The following is a 21,521-nucleotide window of genomic DNA, read 5'->3' as shown; positions in this document are numbered from 1 at the left end:
AGGCAAAGGCAGAGGCACAGGAGGCACAGGAGGCACAGGCACAGCAGCCATTGCCTGCCTTCCCCTGCGTTTTGTCTTTTAGCCAGAATTGCCAATCATTCGCAGCCGCAATAAAATTACATGAGTAAAATGTGTCCGCGAGCATTCGTGGTACTTGATCGTTTTTTTTTTCTTTTTTCGTTCCTTCTTTTTTCTTTTTTCTGTTTTTTTTTCCTTTTTCAAGAGTGCGGTAATCGGTTTCAATTTCATCTTTATAGTGTTATGAAACTCGGGGTTCACGAAAATACCTTTTCGCTTGCCACCTCCAACATCGGACAGACGGACGCCGGGACCGACTGGCTGGCTGGCTGGGGCACTGGTTGGGTCGGATGCACGAGCGTCGCCGTGCGGGGGTCGACGGTCAGGACTCCGGCTCTACCCATCTGCCGCGCATCGGAAATTGATTGATCTGGATTCAATCTTTGGTTGGGGCAAATGGCGGCAACTGACTAAAATTTCATCTGTTTTGGAATTAGTCTTGTGGCAGTTTTGGAGCAATTTCCGATGGAAAAACTACACAAACTAAAATAACCCTAAACTTTTCTAAACTTTTCGAAAATATATAAATATAAGTATACCCAAACGAATGAGAATTTGATACGAATTTTCCAATCAAACTAAATTAAATATATCTAATTAATAGTATTTAAATACTAGTTGGTTCTGGCTCTTCCGTATTAGTACTTGTTTTTCGAATTTTTGTGCTTGTAGTATTTTCACGCTCTTCTGCCCAATGATCGGTCACAGTGCGGATCGACGACGACGCCCCTGGGTCGCCCATGCAGCTGCATCCGCTGTGGTGCTGTGTCCATGCCGCTGGGCTCTGCTCTATTGCTGCTGCTGCTGCTCGATCGGCTCCTGCTCCTGCTCCTACTCCACCATTTATTTTGGCTTGCCCTGGACTCGGACTCGGACTCAGACTTGGACTCGGACTCGGGCCTGTAGAAAGCAATTCACTGTAATTGCTTTGTGACTTATGGCCCGGCCCAACTTGCGCGTCCATCGTTCGTGGCCACAGTCGTGGGGCAGGTAGCCGGCCAGCCAGTCAGAGACAAAGCTGATGCTGAAGCTGCCTCTTGTCGTGGTCGTGGCTCAAGTCTGATGATGCCTGACGCTGCCGCTGAGGCTGCGGCTGCGTAGTCCATGGAAATGGTAGTGGCGTCTTGACCTTGTCATGCCATTAAATAAATTCAAACAGAAACTGAACTTGGTCTTGATGTGTGTGCATGGAGCTGTGTACTGTGTGCTGTGCTCTCCAGAGCTGAGGCTGAACCGAGCTTTGCCCATAGCCAGGGCCTAGTCGTGCGACATGACAAGTGTCCGCCTCCCTCTGGAGCCCCTCCCTGTACAAAGAGCCCGAACCGAACTCAACCCGCAACGATCTCTGCTGAACCTTGGGGTTCCACCCCCTTTGCTGCTGCCTGCTGCTGCTGCTGCCTGCTGCTGCTGCTGATGCCTTCAACAGTTCCCAACACTCCCATCGCGCAATCCTTTTGGCCATATAACGAGTTGCCATATTTTGATGGATTCGTCTCTGCGAGGTGTAAATATTAACCAAAGGGCAGTGCGAAAACGTGCAAAATCCCAAAGCAAAAGCAAAAAGCCTTGTCTTGCCTCTTGCCTCTTGCTCTTGCCGCTTCAAGCAGTGCTGCTTTTACAGCAGTAACTGGTTACTGCTTACTGGTTACTGCTTACTGCCTGTTGGTTGGTTACTCCATACTCCAGCATACGCCATACGGCAGTTGTTTAACTTGATGACTGATGCTCATTGAATCTAATACGGAATGAATACTCGTATGAGTGCCACGCCGCTTCAGTCGCCGCTGCCCCCGCCCCTGCTCCTGCTCCTTCTCGGTTTTCTGTAGGGGATCCTGCCTGCAGCAGAGGGTTCCCAAAATTGTCATCAAGGGCTGGCTACTGACAGCTGGATATGGATAATCTGCCCATCGATTGGGAACTTCAATTATCACGAAAATTAGTATCATGCAAGGGCAACTGTTCGGTGGAGAACCCTTAATGAACAACCAAATATTGAGAGTGCCTCAGCTATGGCTTTATGGTAGTAAAGAGAAAAGAACACACACTCATACCTACAGTAAATAATCAGTTTTAGAGGGAAACTAAATAGAATTCACTTTGATTTAATCTGAATATAAAACACTTACAAATAATGGGAATATATCATATTTTGGCTATCGGAGCCCATCGTGTGGAAATATGAATTATCGCTAGAACGCTTCTCAGGACTCCAGGTTCCTGAAACTCCCACGAATGAAATGGATTACGGGGGGGAAAGCTGAAATGCTTTGTCATTCGGTTTGGTTTGGTTTGGTTAATGCTGTCTTCGGGCTGTGGCGGCAGGGAATGGGAAATGGAAATGGGGAATATTGACTAATCAACATATCAGCACGATGGTGGATTCTTTGGGCCAGAAGGAGCTGGAGCTGGAGCTGGGGCGCTGCGACTTGCGTGTCTGGTGCCCCGTCCCATGCGGTGTGGCAATTGCAGCAGATAATGGCGCAAAGTGCCCCGCAACGGGATGGGTTGGGACTCTGGAACTGGAACTGGAACTGCAACGGCGATTGGGAATGGGAATGGAAATGGAAATGGTTTGGCTTGGGTTGGGTTAGCTTTGGGATCACGGGCCAAAGTTGGTCGACACAGCTGATGCGTGTGCCTGTGGTGTCCGAGGCACTCTCCGCTTTTGCTTGGACTCGGCTTGTCATTAGCTCACAGCTGCCAGCGTGAGCTCAATTACAGGCGCTGGCCCTACCCGACGCTCTCCTCTTCGACTGGCAGAATGGTTGAAAGCTGGCAGGAAATCGCATGCCATTACAAATTGTCCACATCAATAAATGCTGCGGCCAACGAAGTATTGTCCGGTGTAATTGTGCGCCTGATGCGACAACGATGTCACCCGTGTGTTCTCATTAAACCAATCCGTTCGAGAGGAGAGGCACAAGTGGCAGGGGGCTGTGGGATGGGGGCTGGGGGTACAACGACCTTGACTGGGTTTCACCCAGTCAGTCAGTCAATCCATGCACGGCATCAGATCGAGCTTCCCTTAGGGACTGGCGCCTGGCCATGATTATTCGTTATTATCCAAATTGTTCAAGAGTTGTGACATAAATAATCCTTAGCTTTCGATTCGGAAATGGAGATGCAAGGAGTCGCAGATAAAGACAAACATGTTTCTGTAGACACAGCTTGGACACTGTCCAGCAATCGATCGGTTCATCTTTCTACCTTTACTTTTCTGACATAACTATTTTGTCAAAAAGGAAAAAGGGTGTTGTATAGCTCAGAATAGAACCAAATCGTAGAACAAAAATAGTGCTACAAATATTTAGAAATATGTACAAACATAAGTAAATATATGTAGTATGTTGATATTCTTTATGTAGTAGTATAATCGCCGTTCTTTATTATCGGAAGGTCGGAAATTGGCTTCGTCTTTCCATTCGTCCATTCCCTGTGAAGCTTTAATATTCCAATTATTTCTTTATTGGTTTGTCAAACATATTCACATCGCTGTCGTATCATAAACTACCCATTGGGATCGTCGTCTCCCTCTCCCTGTCGCTGTCCCTGCCCAGTCCGTCTCCATCGTGGTCCGATGCTGCTCTCTCACCCATTTCCTCGAGTGCACCGCAGTCCCCAAATGCGAACTAATTGCAGACCTTGCCTCCAAAAGCGGGGGACCTAACCACGAGACACGGGACAGCGGGACAGTGGGACAGACAGTGGACATCAGTGGACGGTGGGCAATCGAAAATCTTTGACCCAAACATAAACATGAATGCCGGGCCGACAGAGTCAGAGTCAGAGCCAAAGCCACAGCCAGAGCCAGAGCCAGAGCCTCTGGCCATCATCAGTGGGGCTCGTTAAAAGCGAGTCGTCGGGTCTTGGTCTTGGTCTTTGGGCTTTCGCTTGGGCTTGGGTTTGGGCTTGGGCTTTTGGCGTCGTCTCCGCGCTCTGTGCCCCAAAGTGGTGTTTGACTTTGGCTTTGACTCCGTCTCCGTCACCGATTCCGATTCCGACTCTGTCTGGGAGTGCTCTGCTCCGCGTCTGCTCTGCTCTGGTTGGGGCTTTCTTTGGCAGCAACAAAAGCCCCGTTTGTGCCCCATGGAAACTGTTTGGCATGCGTGATAATTTGAATATAAAAGCATATTAAAAGGGTTGGAGGCTGACGACTACATCAGCGCTTCCCCCCAAAAAAAAAGCATTAATTTCTCAAGCCTTAAATGCATAATTAATTTTCCAGCGAGAGAGATAGAGAGCGATTTTCCCAGAGAATTGTCAACCTGCGGGGGGAATGGAAATGGGAGAGGCAGAGGGCTTTGCTTTGAGTTTTATTTTGGTTTTGGTTAGAGAGCAATTAAACGCCGGACCAGGGACCAGGGAAGGGGGAGCGGGGAGTTTACGATGTGAAAAGAAGCCATTAGGGTCGCGCATGTCACAAATTAGCCAAAATTAAAAACATTTAATCTTTTCCGTGCTCGGGCCCAAGTGTAGCCCGAACGAACGATCCAAGTGTATCCAAAGAAGCCACCGACTTCAAGTCTTCCCCGGCGATGAAAAGCTCACAAAAACAAAGAGCCACAACAACAAAACCGCCACTGGATAGAGAGGCAAAGTGCAGGAGAGTCGTAGAAAAATAAAAAAAAGAAAAGCACACACCGCCCGTCACATGAATAGCCCCATCATTCATTTTCGCACTCGAACTCGAATCTCGACAAAAAGAACGAAGACAACGAAGCTCGAAACTGGAGCAAGAACCGACAACTGCCACAGAATGACAGAAATATATGGTACATACATGCATAAACTATATATACGAATGAGTGCAGTTTCGTAGAGGAAAATGATGCAATCCAAACATTGAAGAAACCAATTTTTAAAAATAAAGACAGACTTATTTTGAAAGATACTTTCTTTGGAAAGAATTAAACAATTTGTTGATACATCTTTAAGGATTAAATGTGCAAAATATTATAGCTATAAAACCCTATATATTATATGAATATTATTAAGAATATGTGGGTTGCCTCTATCCTAGCAAATGATCGAGGTAAATGGGAATTACTCGATTATAGCCAGAGCCAATGAGATAATAAAAATCCACTTTCAATGACTTCCAGTTCTTCCAGTTTGAAGGAATCTATTGCACATATAACTATCTTCAAATTGTTCTATTCTATTCGCATTTCCCGCAGTGTGACACCACTCACGACACTCAAATGCCGCAAAAAGAAAGTTGACGATTGGAGTTTTTCTAAGAGAGCACAGCTGGTGGAAAGGGGGGTTCTACTAGAAGATGATTCCGATAAGTGTTTTGTTCGTAACACGGATACGAAAGACACAAGTCTGGTCAGGTGCAGTTTTCTGGTAATAGAATTGCGAATCGCAATGAATGCCAGCTAGATCTAGCCATAATGCTGTCTTAAGAGAACTGAGAACTGAGAGATTTGTATGTCAGTTCTCTGTCTGGAAGCAGATCTATAGGGATACAAGAAGTCTCTGCTCATAGAGATGGTATAGTGATATAAGAAACCCGTTCGTGCAATAAGAATTTACTTGGAAGCTACAGCGGATCTGGGATGATAAAGGAATGAAAGAGATATACAGAAAAATCATCCGAGAACTAGCTGATAGCTGAATACTTCCAAGACCCATTAAGTTCCAGAGAGAATAAACCACCCTCCGATCTGGATCGTACGATTCACGCACATCTCTAACATCGATACCGATGGCAGCGTGCAGTGTGCTAATCGATTTTGGACCATCGAGAGGCCGACTGCTGGACTGCTGGACTGCTGATTCATCATCATCTTTGTCGAGTGGCCGCCAGAGTCTTGGCCGCTGCTTTGATTTAGCCATCGCATCGTATCAGTAAATGTGTATTAATAATTGAGGCATGGTAATTATTTTGGGTTGCCAGCGACCTTGTCGACTGAATGACTGGCTGGCTGGCTGGCTGGCTGGCCATAGAGAGAGATGAACCTCTGTCAGAGATAGAGCCTCTCGCTGGCTTTTGCCAATCTCTCACGGCCTCGTGACTATGACTCTGACTGTGAATTGATTTTTGTATGAATTATGAAAACCAACAACAGCAAAAATACGCGCTTGTAGTACATGAATTATGGACGAGTATCTGTGGCTGTAGTTTGTATCTGTATCTGTATCTGTATCTATAGCTGTGCACACGTATCCATGAAGTGCGAGCTGTACGCATGTTTTCGGCTGCTGTTTTTCAGTTTCGGTTTCTGTATTGGCAACATCCCAAGCAAAACCCAAAAGCAAACAAAAAAAAAAAAAAAACACCAGACCAATCCAATCCAATCCGATCCTATACCCATCCATCCCCGATCCCCCCCTCCCCGCTCCGCCCCTCCTCGCCAGACCGCCGCAGACAATGGAACAATTTGATTTTGCTTGTTATTTCGCCGGGCGCATAATAATAATAAAGAAACAGCAACAGAAAGATTGCCTCTGAGTGGGTCTCTGTCTCTGTCTCTGCAGTACGTACATATATTTTCGCTTGTGTGTACCTTGAACCGCGACTCCCTGTCGATGGGGGGTGGGGGGATGGGGGGTCCCGGAATGGGGCGGTACAACGATTGACGATTGCGAGGCGTTGATTGACGCGACGAGATGTCAGAATGCAGGTCCGGGAATATATGTACTATGTATGTATGGGGCATACATTCGTTTGTCAATTGTCAAGCGCAATCTGAGCCGGGGAATGCATGAATGAATGCTGATCAGGGGGGACATAAGGTCTCCTAAACAAGTTCCCTTGAATTAAATCAGCGAAAATAATGCCATATACATATTACTCAGGCAGTGGGATTTTCCTTTGCGATTCCATCTTTTATTTGGTAATACATAGATTAGTCTTTCAGTTCTGATGATCCTTGACTGAGGCATTAAATTGTAATCAATTTGTTATCGATTTTAGATCACACTTGTGCCTATCGATCGAGCCAGAGCCAATAAAACGCCTGGTATTTTGTCACTTGTTTGCGGGTCTTTCGATTGGGCACCGCAACGAAAATTCGTAGATAGAAGATCTCCTATCTGCTATCTTCGATATCCGATCTGCGATCTGCTGTATTCGGGCCATTTGGCGCATTCGTTATGGTTATGGTTATGGCTCTGTTGGACAATGAGTGGCCAAATGGTCGAAACGAAACGAAACCGACTCCAACTCCGAGACTCTTTCATGCTCGCCCGAGTCGGGTTGCAACAGCAACAGCGCTGATGGAGGAAAATTCAATTTAGTGCCACAGCCACAAAAAAAAAAAAAAAAAAACAGAAATAAAAAATAAAATAAAACAGAAGAAAAAGGCAGGCCAGCAGCGGCAGCAAAAACACAACAAAACAAGAAAAACACCGCAAAAGCGAGTGGCGAGTGCAATAAATTGTTTCATTCGCGGCACGACGCGCACCTGACACATAAGCTCCGAATTGTCGTCTTCATCTGCCTCTGCCGATGCCTCTACAAGTCGGAGAGCTCGAACCCGATACCGATCCCGATCTGGCCACAGCCCCCATCCTTCCCCCCTCCGACCAGAGCCAGAGAAAGAGCCTGGCCAAATCGGCCAATCGACCGACCGACGCGTCGGATGGAGCGGCCTGGCCTGGAGTGGCCTGGCCTGGCCTGGTCTGGTCTGGTATGGCCTGGCCTCTACATGGTTTGAACATCTGGTGACTCTTGCTGTGAGGAGTGGTGCACAGTGGCGCACATCCAAAAAAAAAAGGTAATTATTCGTAGGGTAATGTTCGGCTCGGGAACTTGTGCATCTTGAAAAAACACGCCGCACAAACGTGATTTTTTACTATATTTAGGCCTTAATTTAATTTGAACATACTCAATCAATTAGGAAGTCAGCTCGAAGTGCTCCGATTGGAATAGTAGATGAGTCTTCATTTCATTTTGAAGGTAGTTCTTTAAGATACATACAGGTTGAGCATAAAACCATAACGAACCTGTAGAGAAATATTATATAAATATATCTGTATCCATAGAGCCAAAAGCCTTTTTGTGCAGAGCACAATTACCTGAAGAAGATCAGATGGCACCACTGTGCCACACTGGAGGATGAGGAGGAGAAGCAGGAGAAGCGGGAGGAGTGGGGCAGCAGCAAGCAGTGGCGGTGGCGGTTGGCGGTTGGCGGTTAGCGGTGGCGGCACTGCAATTATACGCCATGGCTGGCGGGGGCGATGGCGATTCAGGCAGCAGCGGATTGAGCGGATTATGCGAGAGCCGGCGCTGGGCAGCAACGATTACGATGACGAGGTCGGATATGGGATGTGGATGTGGATGTGGCAGAGGACGAGGACGAGAACGATGTCGTATTGCATCTGCACATTTGCTGTTGTGCTGTTGCCGTTGCTGTTGTTGCAATTTTCATTTTATGCCACCGCGGGCAAAGGGGTCTCTGGAGTTGAGCTTCGGTTCCACACAGAGAACCGTGCAAAATGATTACAGCTTCAGCTTCAGAGCAGAAGAGAGACAGCGAGACAGCGAGAGAGGTAGAGGAGCGAGAGAGAGAGAGATCGATTGATCTATCCCTGCCCCTGCGTTCGGGGGGCCAGTTGTCTGGTCTGGTCGGCCCCGCGGCCTGCTGGCTTTCCACCTCATTATAACTTGACTTTACTTTGCTAATTCATGACGAAATATGCTAATTAATAGCCGGCAAAAGGGCACCTCAGACATCGGAAGACAGCAGACAGCAGACAGAAGACGGCAGAGGGACAGAGAACGAGATATACACTCAGGGATAGAGAGAGAGGGAGAGATGGGTAGAGTCATGGATCCCACACGGATTCGGAAAGAAGTCATCAAAAGCTAATGAAGAGTGATGATTCCATTAGGAAGGTAACTTATCAGGCCGCTTACGATACGAAGATGTTACATGTCATACAGGTAGGTCTCCGCAGTGTTATATGGTAGGACTTGTTTTGGTTTATAATTAGATACAAAGCGATTACCGAAAAGAGGTTTAGCAGTCTTATGAGAAGGGTATTCCAAACTATTTAAGATATATATATTATCTATAACATATCTATTCCCAATTAGAACTAGGACTCTATAGCTCCTTGAGAATTTTTCATAGTAATGATTTGGGCCTAATGTTTCGTGGCTTAGCTTTATGCCTATAAGAAGTGTTCAATGTATTTTAAAGGCCTAGTTAGCAAGCCCCACCCCTCCCCCCATTATTTTTCTTTAGCCATCTGTGAAAGCCCTTTTGTTTCTGTCTCGAAGCAGTGGCAGTGTGCTGTTGCTGTTGGGACAATCAACAAATTCATTTGCACTTCCATTTAGCACGTCTGCCCAACACTGGCACTGGCCATTGCACAATCCGGAGGAGACAAATTCATTTGCCATTTCTTAACTTTGTTTGCTTTGCGGTTGGCTTGAGGTTCGGGTTCGGGAGAGGTCCGCCGCAGGTGCAGTGATGCATTGGGCCCCTGGTTGGCGCCCATTGGGATCGCCTGAGCGACAATTTTTGCTGGCACTGAAGCATGATCAGAGGGAGAGAGAGAAAGAGGTGTCTAAAGAGCTTTTAGTCTGTCATTATGCCAGGTACTACCTGTAGAGCCCACATGGGTATGTTGGATTCTGGGAGATGCAGGCTACAATTGATTTGATTTTTTGTTCCCCTTTAAAGTCGGAAATTTAATACGGTTTAAACTAGAGTCCTGCATGAATCACAGCTACATTTCAGGATCCAACACAGTCAAAACTATACCTGTTTCGTTCTGAGATTCTGAATCCCACCGAATCGACTTCAGGACTCCAAAACGAACCCATTCTTCCGAAGGAAACTGATCAATGGGTATCCCCTTGTCCATAGTAGTCTGTTCTTTGGGTCTCTGTCGCTTTGCTCTGTCACCTTCCTCCCGTTGGAGATCAGTTTATCTGGTAAACGGTTACGGTTATACCCGGTTGCGGTTGCAGGTTGCAGGTTGCAGCGAAACGAACGAAACGAAACGGAAAGGCGTTGAGAGAGGGCATGGCATGAAGCATGGTATGGCATGGCATGAAGCATGGAATAACAACTGGAAAAGTCAACTGCCGTTCTATTGCTAATTATAAGCATGGTGTAAATTTACAATGCCTGTGTTTACAGCTCACGAACAAGCGATTATATGGCTATATAGTTATGGCCTCCGCTGTGTGACACGGCACCCGCACCCGCACCAGCGCACCCGTGCACCCGTCTACCCGTGTGTATACAAAGATACTCGAATATGTATCTTTATCTGTATCTGTATCTGTATATAGTAGAGACATGTGCGATTTGACAAAGGCAGACAGAGAGGAGAGAGACAGAGACAGAGATAAACAAGAAGACAAAAGGCAAATGTCGGAAGAATTCTCATTCACTTTGCTACCGTTCCGTTCCGCGAGTGAATTTTCTGTTGTCTTCATTTGTCATTTGTCGGAGCCAAGAGATGAGACGGAGAACGAAACCCCGAAAAAAACATAACCCCGAAACAAAGCACAGATATTTCCACATTTAATTTAATTTATTGTTCATCAGCATCGTCACTTCTGCGTATAGGAAATCAATGTTTAGGCAATACTCGCACCTCCCCACCTCCCCCTCATCCATCCCCCACTCGCGAGACCTTGAAGCCAAAGAAGAGGAGGAAAAAATTACAATGAAATGTGGCCTCTTTAATCCATGGGAACCACACACATGTATGGAAAGACGCAGCCATGGGTGGGTTGTCAGAAGGGGGACGTCTAAGGCATAATATGTATATTATTTATTCTAATTTAAGTCAAAGTTTGAAAAGAACGGAACGGAAAGTGAATTAACAGCTTTAATCAATGATATAATCAAAATTAATTTGTATAGAATGGAGTGAAAAAGCTTCAACTTTTGTGGCATTCATAAAAATGCAATGAATTATCCCAAAGATCTTTAAATGAGGAACAAATTGTACAAAATCTCCATAAAAGTGCACAAGGTTTTTTCCAAACCAAATTCTCTTGATAATAAGCATTTTGCAATATTGATCAAATCCGTTTCAATATTTTCAAATAAAATGCGAAAATTCTCCATGCAATTGCCATTAAAGTGGTTATAATCTCAAATATATTCATATGTACATAGGTATTTATGAGGTTGTGAAATGCAATAAAAGTGTAAAGGCTTTTCATTTGATTACCTAATTAAATTCGGTTGATTTTACCCTAAGAATTTGGTTAAATTTTCGGTCTATTTGGTTCGTTTTCAGGCAAATCGTTTGCGATTTAGAATTTCCCATTTTGATTTTACTTTTAATTTCTCTCTCGATGAAAACCACAAACATTTGTCTCCCTTGACAGCTTTTTATGGAATTGACAATGGAATGTGAATAAAACGAAGGAAAATTCCAAAAAGATTTTGGATTCTATTTATAAAAAAATCACATATAAAAGTCTCTTTTTTAAAGAATTTGTATAAATTATTTTGAGAAGAGAGAAAATCGCAAAACTGTTAAAATGCTAAGTTGGAAAATGTTTAGAACATTTCATACAAACACACATATATATTTCTAATATGTTATATTTAGAATCTAATTGAATGTGGAAATAGATAAAAATAGTTTAGTTTTTTGTTAGGGTTTTCCATTGGTAATTCCTGGTTTAGCTTTAGAGTTAATTGAGAGTTTTTTTCTTTAAAATTTAAAGAAGCTTAACTTTAAATTTGTAAAATTAAAAATATAACACTTCTAGGCTAATACTGGAAAAAACCTCTGGCTTCTGAACCCATTATTGTGGTTGGATCGATCCCTTATCAGGTTTCCAAGTTTAAATCGTTTTGCTCACCTGTCTGTGTGTTTCGCCCGTGTGTGTGTGTGTGTAGGATGCTTCTTTTGTTGGTTCTGCGACAGTGATTTCTTTTGATTTCCTTTGTTGTTGCAAATGCAGTGGATTTTTCTCTTCTCTGTTTCTCTTGTTGTAATTATTGCAATGTTGCTCTCACAGACACATACACGTACACATGCATGCATATGACATATGTATATTGTAAATGCACCTGCACATATATGTACAAAAAATATGTATTTGAAATTGATTTGTTTTGTTGTTAATTTTTAATCGCTCGCTCTGTCTGTTCTGCTTTCTCTATTGCCTCTCCTCTCTCTCCGCGGCTGCTGCCCACGCTGCTTCTGGGCATTCTTTGTTGTTATTTTCGCTCATTTTTGTTCATTTTGATCACATTTTCATTTAACACTTTTTGTGTGTGTGTGTAGTTATTGTTTTTTTAGTTTTAGTTTTTAGCTGAAAAAAACATATTGGTATTATTTATTTATTTTTGATTCTCAAGCGTTCATGTGGTGCCTGGAATTTCTTGTAAATGCTTTTCATTTCTTGTTTTCTTGTTTCTTTTATGGTTTTATGGTTGCGCTGCCTTGCGCCTCTCTTCTTGTTTCACATTCAATTGGACACGCACGTGCACTATTTTTTCGCGTTCGAATTTGTTGCAACAATTTTTGAGTGTCCGTCCGTCCGTCCGTCCGTTTTGGTTTCTGCGACGACAGGCAGAGGCAGGCAACGCCGCCGCTTTTAAAAACGGTTATAAAATCCGCACGACACAAAATATTTTTTGCGCGCTGTCCGTCGCCTGGTGGTGGTGCTGCCGCTGCTGCCAGTGCTGCTGCCACCAGTCGCTGCTGTCGTCGTTGTCGTTGTCGCCATTTTTATGCACTTTGCACTCGCTCGCACACAAACACACACACACACTCATGCATGTGCAGCCAAAGCAGCGCTCTCTCTCTCTCTCTCTCTCTCTATCACACACACACACCCGCACCCGCACCCGACGACACGACAACGACAAACGACGACTACGACGACGACGACGACGACATACAATCAAAAACTCATTCGGCTACTTGGGCGCACACGCCCCCTCAAAAGCCCCTACAGGACAGGACACACACACCCACAACAGAAGGACAGTACAGAAGGGGGTACATGGAGCCGGAGGGTGGGAGGGAGGAGTGCTCGTTCTAATAAAAAGAAGCAGAGGGGGAAAAACGTGCGACAGCAACAGTGCGACCGAAGGTTTTTTTTTTGTGCGCTGCTTGTGACTGCTTGGTTGGCCGTCCGACCAATGACACTCGACGACAATATTAAAGAACGCACACCGACACGCCAGCAGAGTCACTCTCACACAAACACACACATACACACGCACAGAACACAGAAAACGAATCACAAAAAACGAAATGTCGTCGTCGTCGTCGTCGTTTGCTTGATCACGGCCGAGAGGGTGGGAGGGGGGATGGATGAATGTCGCTGTCGCTTGGGCGCGCTACCACAGATGCTGGGGGACACAACGATGAAAAAAGAAAGAAGAACGACCCGAACCTCGAGGAACGGAATGGAACGTTGGTTGTTGGTGGAGTGGGAGTGGGATGGGCTGGGGAAGGGGGTCCAGTGTAATCCAATCGAAACGAGAACAAATACGCACACGCACGCACACGCATACACACATTGCTGGAGTGGCGGTGTGGGTGGGGATTTTGATGAGGGGGGGGAGGGAGTATAAAAAACGAACGTAACGCATTTGAAGCGGTCGAAACCAATCCAAGAGAAGAAGCAGTACAAGAGCAGAGGACACGGACGCACGGCCGCAAAAGAATAAGCAGTGCAAGGGAGAGAGGACACAAAAAGCAGTACAATCAGAAGTAGTAGAAGTAAAAGCAGTGTCAGCAGAGCAAGGGAGAGACCGATACTAGGAGAAGTGAGGGAGGGGAGGGCTAGCATCGGACCAGAGCGACAAGCGACAAACGACGACACTTTTGTGGCAGAGCGAGTGGGACAGAGACACACACACACACCCATACGCAAGGGGAATGTAGGGGTGGGGTAGGATACACTCCATGCGTGGCCCTACCATTCCCCACCGACATCTGTACATCGTATCCTTTGGCCGAGGGGCGGAGCGCGCACTCTGTATATGTGTGTGTATTTAACCCCCGAAACAAACCGTTAGCAATTTACCCAATACCCTGGAACGACCCCTACACAAAGTCGGGACTGGACCTGCCTACCGTACCGCACCACCACCACCCACCCTCCATCGACCATCGCTCGGGCTGGGCGACACTTCCCTGGGTAGACATTTTTTATGCGCCAGCAATGCTTTTGTGTGTGTGTGTTTGCAGAGTGGAGGGAGTCCCCGACTTATATTTGTATGTACATATATACCACATAGATCCTGTTATTGTGTGGGTGCAGAGCCCTCTCCCCAACCCACTGCACGGATTGCTGTTTTGGGGTGAACGTGAAATCCTCAACTGCTTTTTGCTTCTTGCTTCTGGCAGCGAGGGTGCACTGCACTGCACTGCACTGCTGACCGCCTCGGCTTTCGTGGAGGGTGCAGTGTCCTGTTCAACTGCTTTCTATGTGGGTGCAATCCTTTTCCACTGCTTTCTGTAAGGCTGCAGTTTTCCCAAACTGCACTTCTACACTGCTTTCCTCTTACACTGCTTTCTGGATGTGTGCACTCCTCAAACTGCTTTTGTGCTGGGATGCACTATTCCTCAACTGCTTCTTCCTAGAAGGTGTGCTGCACGACAATGCTCCTTCCGGCTTCTGGGGCGTTCACCCTGCCTTAACAGTTATTTCTTGAACATTTTGTTGTCTCATATTTTTCATTTTCACAGCAAAAACAACAAAAAACAAAAAAAAAACGAATACAACTTAAAAAATTCGCACCATAGCGGATGGAAGGTTGAAGAGTGTTGTTGTGATTCTCAGGGCTCAGGTGATTTGGTGTTCGGTTCGGTTTGGGGCTCTCCGGGGGCTCTTGCTGGCGTTTTGTCGTTTTAGCGACGGCAAAACCACACGCGCGGCCAGCAAAAACAGCAAAAACAGAATAGAATGGGCCGCAGAGCAGTGCGGATGGAGAGGCAGAGGAGAACATGCGAGAGGCAGAAACAACAACGACAACGACAACGGCAACAACGAAGGCGGCGGCGGCGGTGGGCGGACGGACGGGCGATGGATGGCGACAAGCAGTCCAAAAACAAAAAACAAAAAAAGAGCGACCGATTCCCGAGGGTTTACCGTTCTTGCGATGCGGTGCGATGCGGCAGCGGCAAGTCGACGTCGACGTTTGAAATCACGTCGCTGCCGTCGCGGTGGTTGCTGCGGCTGCGGCGGCTGGCGCTGCCGAGCTGCTGCCTTTTTGGCGCTCGTGTGAGCCGACGACACGCATACAGAAAGGGGAGAGTGCTGTGTGCATGTGTATATATTGAAGCAGCAGCGGCCACTGGTGGCCAGCACACTCACACACATGCACCGCGCGAGAGAGAGAGAGAGAGACGCTCGCCACCACTGTCCATGCTGTATTGCCGGCTCGCTCTCTCTTGCGCGCTCACGCCCAAGCACAACAAAGAGGTACAAGCAGAGCAAGCAGCCATGGAGAGACAAAAGCAAGCAGTCTGCTATAGAGTGACAAACGCAAGCACGCAGAGCAAGCAGTGCATTGCTGGTTTTAAGAGAGTATGAGTGGACTCGGCGGCTCTCTTCAATACACAAGCAGCAGCCCCACTCTCTCTGCTATCACTTCTTTGCACCCTACATTGCTGCTGCTGATGCTCTTCGTTTACAGTTGCACTTATGGAGCAGCAATCTGTCAAGCAGTTCTTGCGGTGCAGGAGATTCCTCCAAGCAGTATGGCCGAAGAGTCGTCCGAATCGAGTGGTGCTCTAATGAAATAATTAATTACGAGTACAAGCAGCAAATCCCCAGCCACATCGATGGGTGTACCACCCATTCGGGAGCTTACCTTCCCCTCCCCTCAACACACACTGCACGCTGTATCTGCCGATGGAAGTGTATCTGAAAGATGGGTCTCGGGGCGAGCAATCGGGCAATTGTAGTGTGTGTGTCACTTGTGGTACGGACGGACGGACGGACGGACGGACGGACAGGCTGCCTCTGCGACCACTTCAGAGGAGGGTATGCAGTGAGAGAAGCTGGCTAGCAAGAAAGTGCAATAGAGTTTAATTAAATCACATTTCGGGATTACTTTTGAAAGGTTGTCTGTGAGAATTTTCATTCAAAATGGAAACCCGTATGCGGGTATTAAATTTTTAAGAAATACATAGATTTATACCCCGCTCCCAGTACGGAATACGAATGAAGATGATTCCCTTAAGCGAACAGATAAGGAATTTCGAAGAATAAACCAAAATAGTTGTGCGTTTCTATATCTCTTTATTTTGAAAATTTCTAGAAAATTGGCATTTATTGTATATATCCAAGAATTTTCATATTTGGGATTGCCTATGCATTTTTTAAACTACGCAAAAAAGGTTAAAACCCGTTTATTATCTTCTTCTGTGGATATTTGGTTTGGCATTCCCTATAATCATATTTGCATCCCTATTATCATCTTTATCAGAACGGTCTAATAATTCTCAGATTCATATAGTTTTCTTTCTTTCTTTACATGTTATAAATATGTATTATTAGGTACCAATATTTGTATCTTCAATTGCTATTACATTGCATCTTTATTTCAGTTTCGATGTCATATGAATCTGATACGAATTTTTAAACTTGTATCTGAATTACAATTAAAGTTCGTTTCGTAATAGATATACTATTATCTATCCATATATTTATTAGCTGTAGATACATATACATACATATGCATCTTATCTTGTATGTATATTTCACCATCCATTCTGTACACAAATTTGCTTAAACTAAACCTTTTCTAAATCAGAATTGTACACATGGTTGTACATATGTATGTATATAAATAAATATATGTATCTTTGGTACATTTGCTACTATCCTATCCTGCACCCTCCTAAGCTCTGGCAATCAATTTGTTAAAGCTGCATGCCCCACATCCCTCCCCTTTTTTTACCCTATTTCAACCTCAAAGATACGAAACTTGAATGGAAAATTGCATTGCAGCCAAAGCAAATGTCAATTGCATACAAATAAACGCATATACTAGATAATCACATACATATGTACATATGTATCTGTATCTGTATCTGCATTTGTACTTGTGTGTATCTCCATCTGTGCGTGTGTGCTGGTTGTATTCTTGGATTTGTAGACAAACTTTGTTTATTGGACACACAAGTAAATGGTCATGTATCTGCCAGATACTCTTATGTGCCACACAAATGCATACTATATCTATCTATTCTCTATGTATATACATATGTATGTATGTATATAGTATGTTTGTATGTATCTGAATCTGTGATTCTATCTGCATCTGAGTGCGTGTGTGTGTGTGTGTGCCGAACGAAGTTCTCTGTGCATCCGTAAACTGTTCTACGGATGTACGGTACGGGTGCGGGTCAAATCGTAATCTAGGCACCTGCCCCACAGCCCTGTCCACATCCCTCTGCACATTCCCTCTCCCGCAATCAACACTCGTGCCACATAGAGCTCTCCCTTTCCCCCACACACGCCCGCAAGGCAAGACCCGACAGAGTGCGCGGTAACCCTCGTGGTCGCTGTGGAAGGAAGAGGCAAGTGGGAGGGAGATGGTGGCTGGGTGCTGGGGGCGGACGGCGGACCCCATGTGACACATGAAAATGTGTCGCCTGCTCCCATCCACCCACACACTCGGCACAGGCGGCAGGCCCCCCATCCCAGGTGCACCTACTCCCAGCACATTGGTCGAACGGCGAACGGATGGCTGCGCATGGCCCGAAGAGAGAGCCGCCACTCTATTGCTCTCCCACTCGCACCTCGTCTTTCTGTCTCTCTCACTCTCTCTCATTCGGTGGCCAACGTTCGGTGGGATACTAGAGTCGGCTAAGCAGTGCAGGCAAGGCGGTCCAGTTCTTTTGGATGCATGGGTCAGAGGATACCTACAGAGATTCCGAATTTTATTGCAGCACTCCACTCCACTTTACTCCACTCCACTCCAACCAGAGCAACCGAAAACAATTTGACAGGGAATTATGATTGCGTTTATAATCAGTATATATGCTAATCGCACATCTAAACACAGACACACACACACACACACATACACATACACACACAAACAAATATGTATGCGCGTCAAGGTCGCGGCTCAAATTGCAGCTGAAGAAATCCCCAAGAGATTATGTTTGTGTGTGTTTTTGGCTGGTGGGGTGGAGGGGGGGCTGCGATGAGTGCAAAAGATTCTTTGCGTGTGTGTGTGTGTGTGTGTGTGTGTGTGGAACCAGTTTTCGAGATGCTTCCCAACACTCACACCATCCATACATTGTGGGGGCCCTGGGCGTGCGACTCCACGCCGAATCACGCCCCCTTTCGCATATAGAGTTTTGGCTTTGGTTCTGCCTTAACTATGAGAAATTGCCGGGCATCATCTAGATATGATTGGAGATGGGTAAACTACACATCCATTATCCAAAGAGGACCACGCAGGCGGGGAATCGAGGGGAATGCAAAGGGGTCTTGAGGATTTGAGACCTCTAAACTATGCTCTAAAGTAAATATACATATTTCCGATAAGAATACCAAAAACTCTTTGAGATAATTCTATTTGGAGTAGACATACAATACTCAAACTGCTTACGATTTGAGGTATGATTATTAGACAGTTTCAAATTATTATTGATAGATGGTTCATATTTATAGTTAAAGGTAATACAAGTTTGGAATTTGAATCATGTTTTACGAACTTTTGAATTCTGACCACGGATTTGGATTCGATTGACTTCTAACAACTCCGGACAGACTTCATAATTTGTTGTTTTGTATGCTGTTGCTATATTTATAGGATCTATATCTTATATATCTGTACAGAAAGTAGTACGTTTCCAATTGGATTTATAAGGAATTTTTACAAGGGTTCTGTGACAATCTGTGGAAGGATTTTAATTCCTGAAGAAATGCGTGAAGTGTTTTTTTTTCTTATTATTCTTATGAAATATAATCATCAAAGGGGAACCGTAAATGGTACCCATTGAAACGACAACCTCTGTTTTCCAGTCAGACTATCAGTAGATTGTAAATTCGTCATTTCCAGCTTGTCAAAAGATGTTTGAAAATTCATATAATTCTTTCTTTTTATCCATAGTACATACACAAATCGGTTGTACTTTATTTTTCATTTAGAGTATAGTTTTGTTTGTAAAGCCTCTTTTTTTCGAATGGTATTTCCATTGCTCTGAAATATTTCGTGTTTGAGAACTGTGGGGTTTTCCCAATCCTTTGAAAGCGGTTTAAGAGAACTGGCTCCTGCACAACATTAAACTCATTGCTGGCCCTGCTTTCATTCACGTTGATGCTTCTTTCTAGTTCTGCCTCCCAGATCTTAGCGGGGACGGAACTCTCTCTTTTTCTTGTTGACCAAAGTGTCCAGCCCCGATCCGCCCCACCATGGAAATACACCTTTGGGGGCTGAGCAGAATGGGATATGGGAAAATGGAAATAGAAATGCGAATACCAGAAGAAGAGAATGAGAACTAGAAGGTGCTTGGGCTTGGGCATAGGCATGGGCATTAGAGAAACGTAACGAAACGAAACGAAATAGAAAGGCATATTGTTCGATTTGTACATTTTCAAGAGCGTTAATTTGTGACAAGAAGATAAATGTTTCTCCTCTGCGCTCTCTCTCTCTCTCTCTACGCCTTTCCGCCCCTTCGTTGGTCAACGCCCTGCTGCCCCTTCACCTTCACCTTGCCGCGTTCTAATGTGGGGAAACGTCCCATGTCCGCTGTCCACTGGAGAGGAGAGGCTATCGAGAGGCTAGTGAATGTATTGTAGCCATGGCAAATGATCAAAAGCCAAAGCCGAAACCGAAGCCACAGCCACAGCAGAGGAGGGCACGGGCACGGGTACGGGGAGAAGTATTGAAATCATGCCAAGTCGGGGCCAGCCATACACTGAGAAAAAGATTTCCTATAATTTAAGAAATCTTTGGGTAGTTTTATTACAAATTTTGTACCTTTCGGAACAATTTTTTGTATACAACAGATACATAGGTCGAGCCTTTGGAAGCTAAATGTTTACACTCGAATCTCTTAAAAGAAAAAGTAGTGTTTGCTTTATTTAAATAAATAGGTTCTTTATTTTCTTGGAACTGGTGAATGTAAGTAACACTATGAAGAGTCTTCGTGAAGACTTGTTATATAGATTTAAATTGAAGACTGATACCAATGTTTTCTTAAATATATTAAATTATTCCTACTCTACACAGCTGGTCTCTCGATCTCTTTTTACCATTCTGTTTATGACAGTAAAATGTTTTTATAGTTTCTGATTTTCGCAATTTCCCGCAAATGCCATTCGAAATACATGCAAGAATTTCTCTCAGTGTAGTGTAGACATGGCCGGGAGAGAATTGACCGCAATTATGCGATAAAGATAAAACAATGTGGTGTCATTTTTATGGTTCTTTTTCGATGGTCAGAAGGTCCGACGCACACACACACACATACGATACAAGGCTGCGGCTCTGCACCCAAGGTGCGGGAGAGAGAAGGTGATAATCTATAATTGCCCTTGCTACAACAATTGTTCCTTTAATTCCACCGCCACCGCCGACGACGACGACGACGACGACGACAACGACACAGACAAAGAAAATGTGTCCTACTGTCGCGGGGGCTGGCAGGACGGGACATGGCATTAAGGTAGAGGAAAGGTAAAGGTATAGGTAATAGGACTGGGATCGGGATCGGCATACTACGACACAGACATTTGGTAACACGTGAAACGAATGCGTTGACAGCTTGTGGAGTGTCTCTCCGTGTTCCGGGTGAGTGTGTGTGTGTCTCTCTGTGGAAAAGTGATTAGGGATCAAAATATCGTTTATAACTCATAATGACCATGACAAATATTACATTCAATGGGCATCGTGGTCTTTGGCTTCGGCTTCGGCTTCTGCTCTGTGGTCGGTCCCAGGTCGGTCTCTGCGGTCAACAGTTGTTGAGTTGACCCTCAAGGCAGGACCCGGACCCAGGCCCGGACCCTGTCCCTGTCCCTGGCCGAAAACTTCTTGCCCACATGGCACACGGACCACGGATCGTGGTCGAGAGCTGTCAGCGTCATCTGACGCTCCTAAAAACAAAAAAAACAAAACGCTAATGAACACGAACGTGAGAGCCCACCCTGATGGAGGGGAGAGACCAGGCTGGACCCAGCCTATTCGCGGTTATCGGTTAATCGTTGAATCGCCTATCAGAATTGCGCCCATTGTCTCTCGGTACGACTCTCTATCGGTTCCACATTAAGCACAATTAGAGCGGCCGTGCCGGCAATTAATTTATCTTCTGTTAATTTTAATTGACGTTCCAGGCCCTGGCTCCCGCTACCCAATCCCAATCCCAATATCAATACCGACCACCGTTAATGCACAGTGGGTCAAGTCGATTGTACATAAACTTTGAATTTAGGTTAAAGCAGCTTCTTTTCAAAATTGTATATAAAATGAAACCGATTGGAAAATTCGATTTACTTTGGTACTAGAGATCTTTATGAGAGTACTATA

General features: G+C 45.2%; 1 protein-coding gene across 2 annotated transcripts in view; it reads right to left on the bottom strand.

The window, feature by feature from the left end:
* disco-r (disco-related basonuclin zinc finger protein) overlaps positions 1–15,264 on the bottom strand; it is a 32,604-nt gene extending 17,340 nt beyond the window's left edge. The window contains exons 1-2 of one of the 2 annotated variants that reach the window (XM_033382876.1): positions 15,122–15,264; positions 11,870–12,080 (exon numbers count right to left, since the gene is read on the bottom strand). The gene's annotated coding sequence lies outside the window, so the exon portion shown is untranslated. Of the gene's footprint in view, positions 1–11,869 lie in introns of both variants that reach the window. The other variant, XM_015186496.2, reaches the window with a different exon arrangement.
* Between the last annotated feature and the right edge of the window lie 6,257 nt (positions 15,265–21,521).

This window comes from Drosophila pseudoobscura, chromosome X (genome assembly GCF_009870125.1).
Source record: "Drosophila pseudoobscura strain MV-25-SWS-2005 chromosome X, UCI_Dpse_MV25, whole genome shotgun sequence".
Lineage (NCBI taxonomy): Eukaryota > Metazoa > Arthropoda > Insecta > Diptera > Drosophilidae > Drosophila > Drosophila pseudoobscura.
This window is presented reverse-complemented; position numbering and strand designations above follow the sequence as displayed.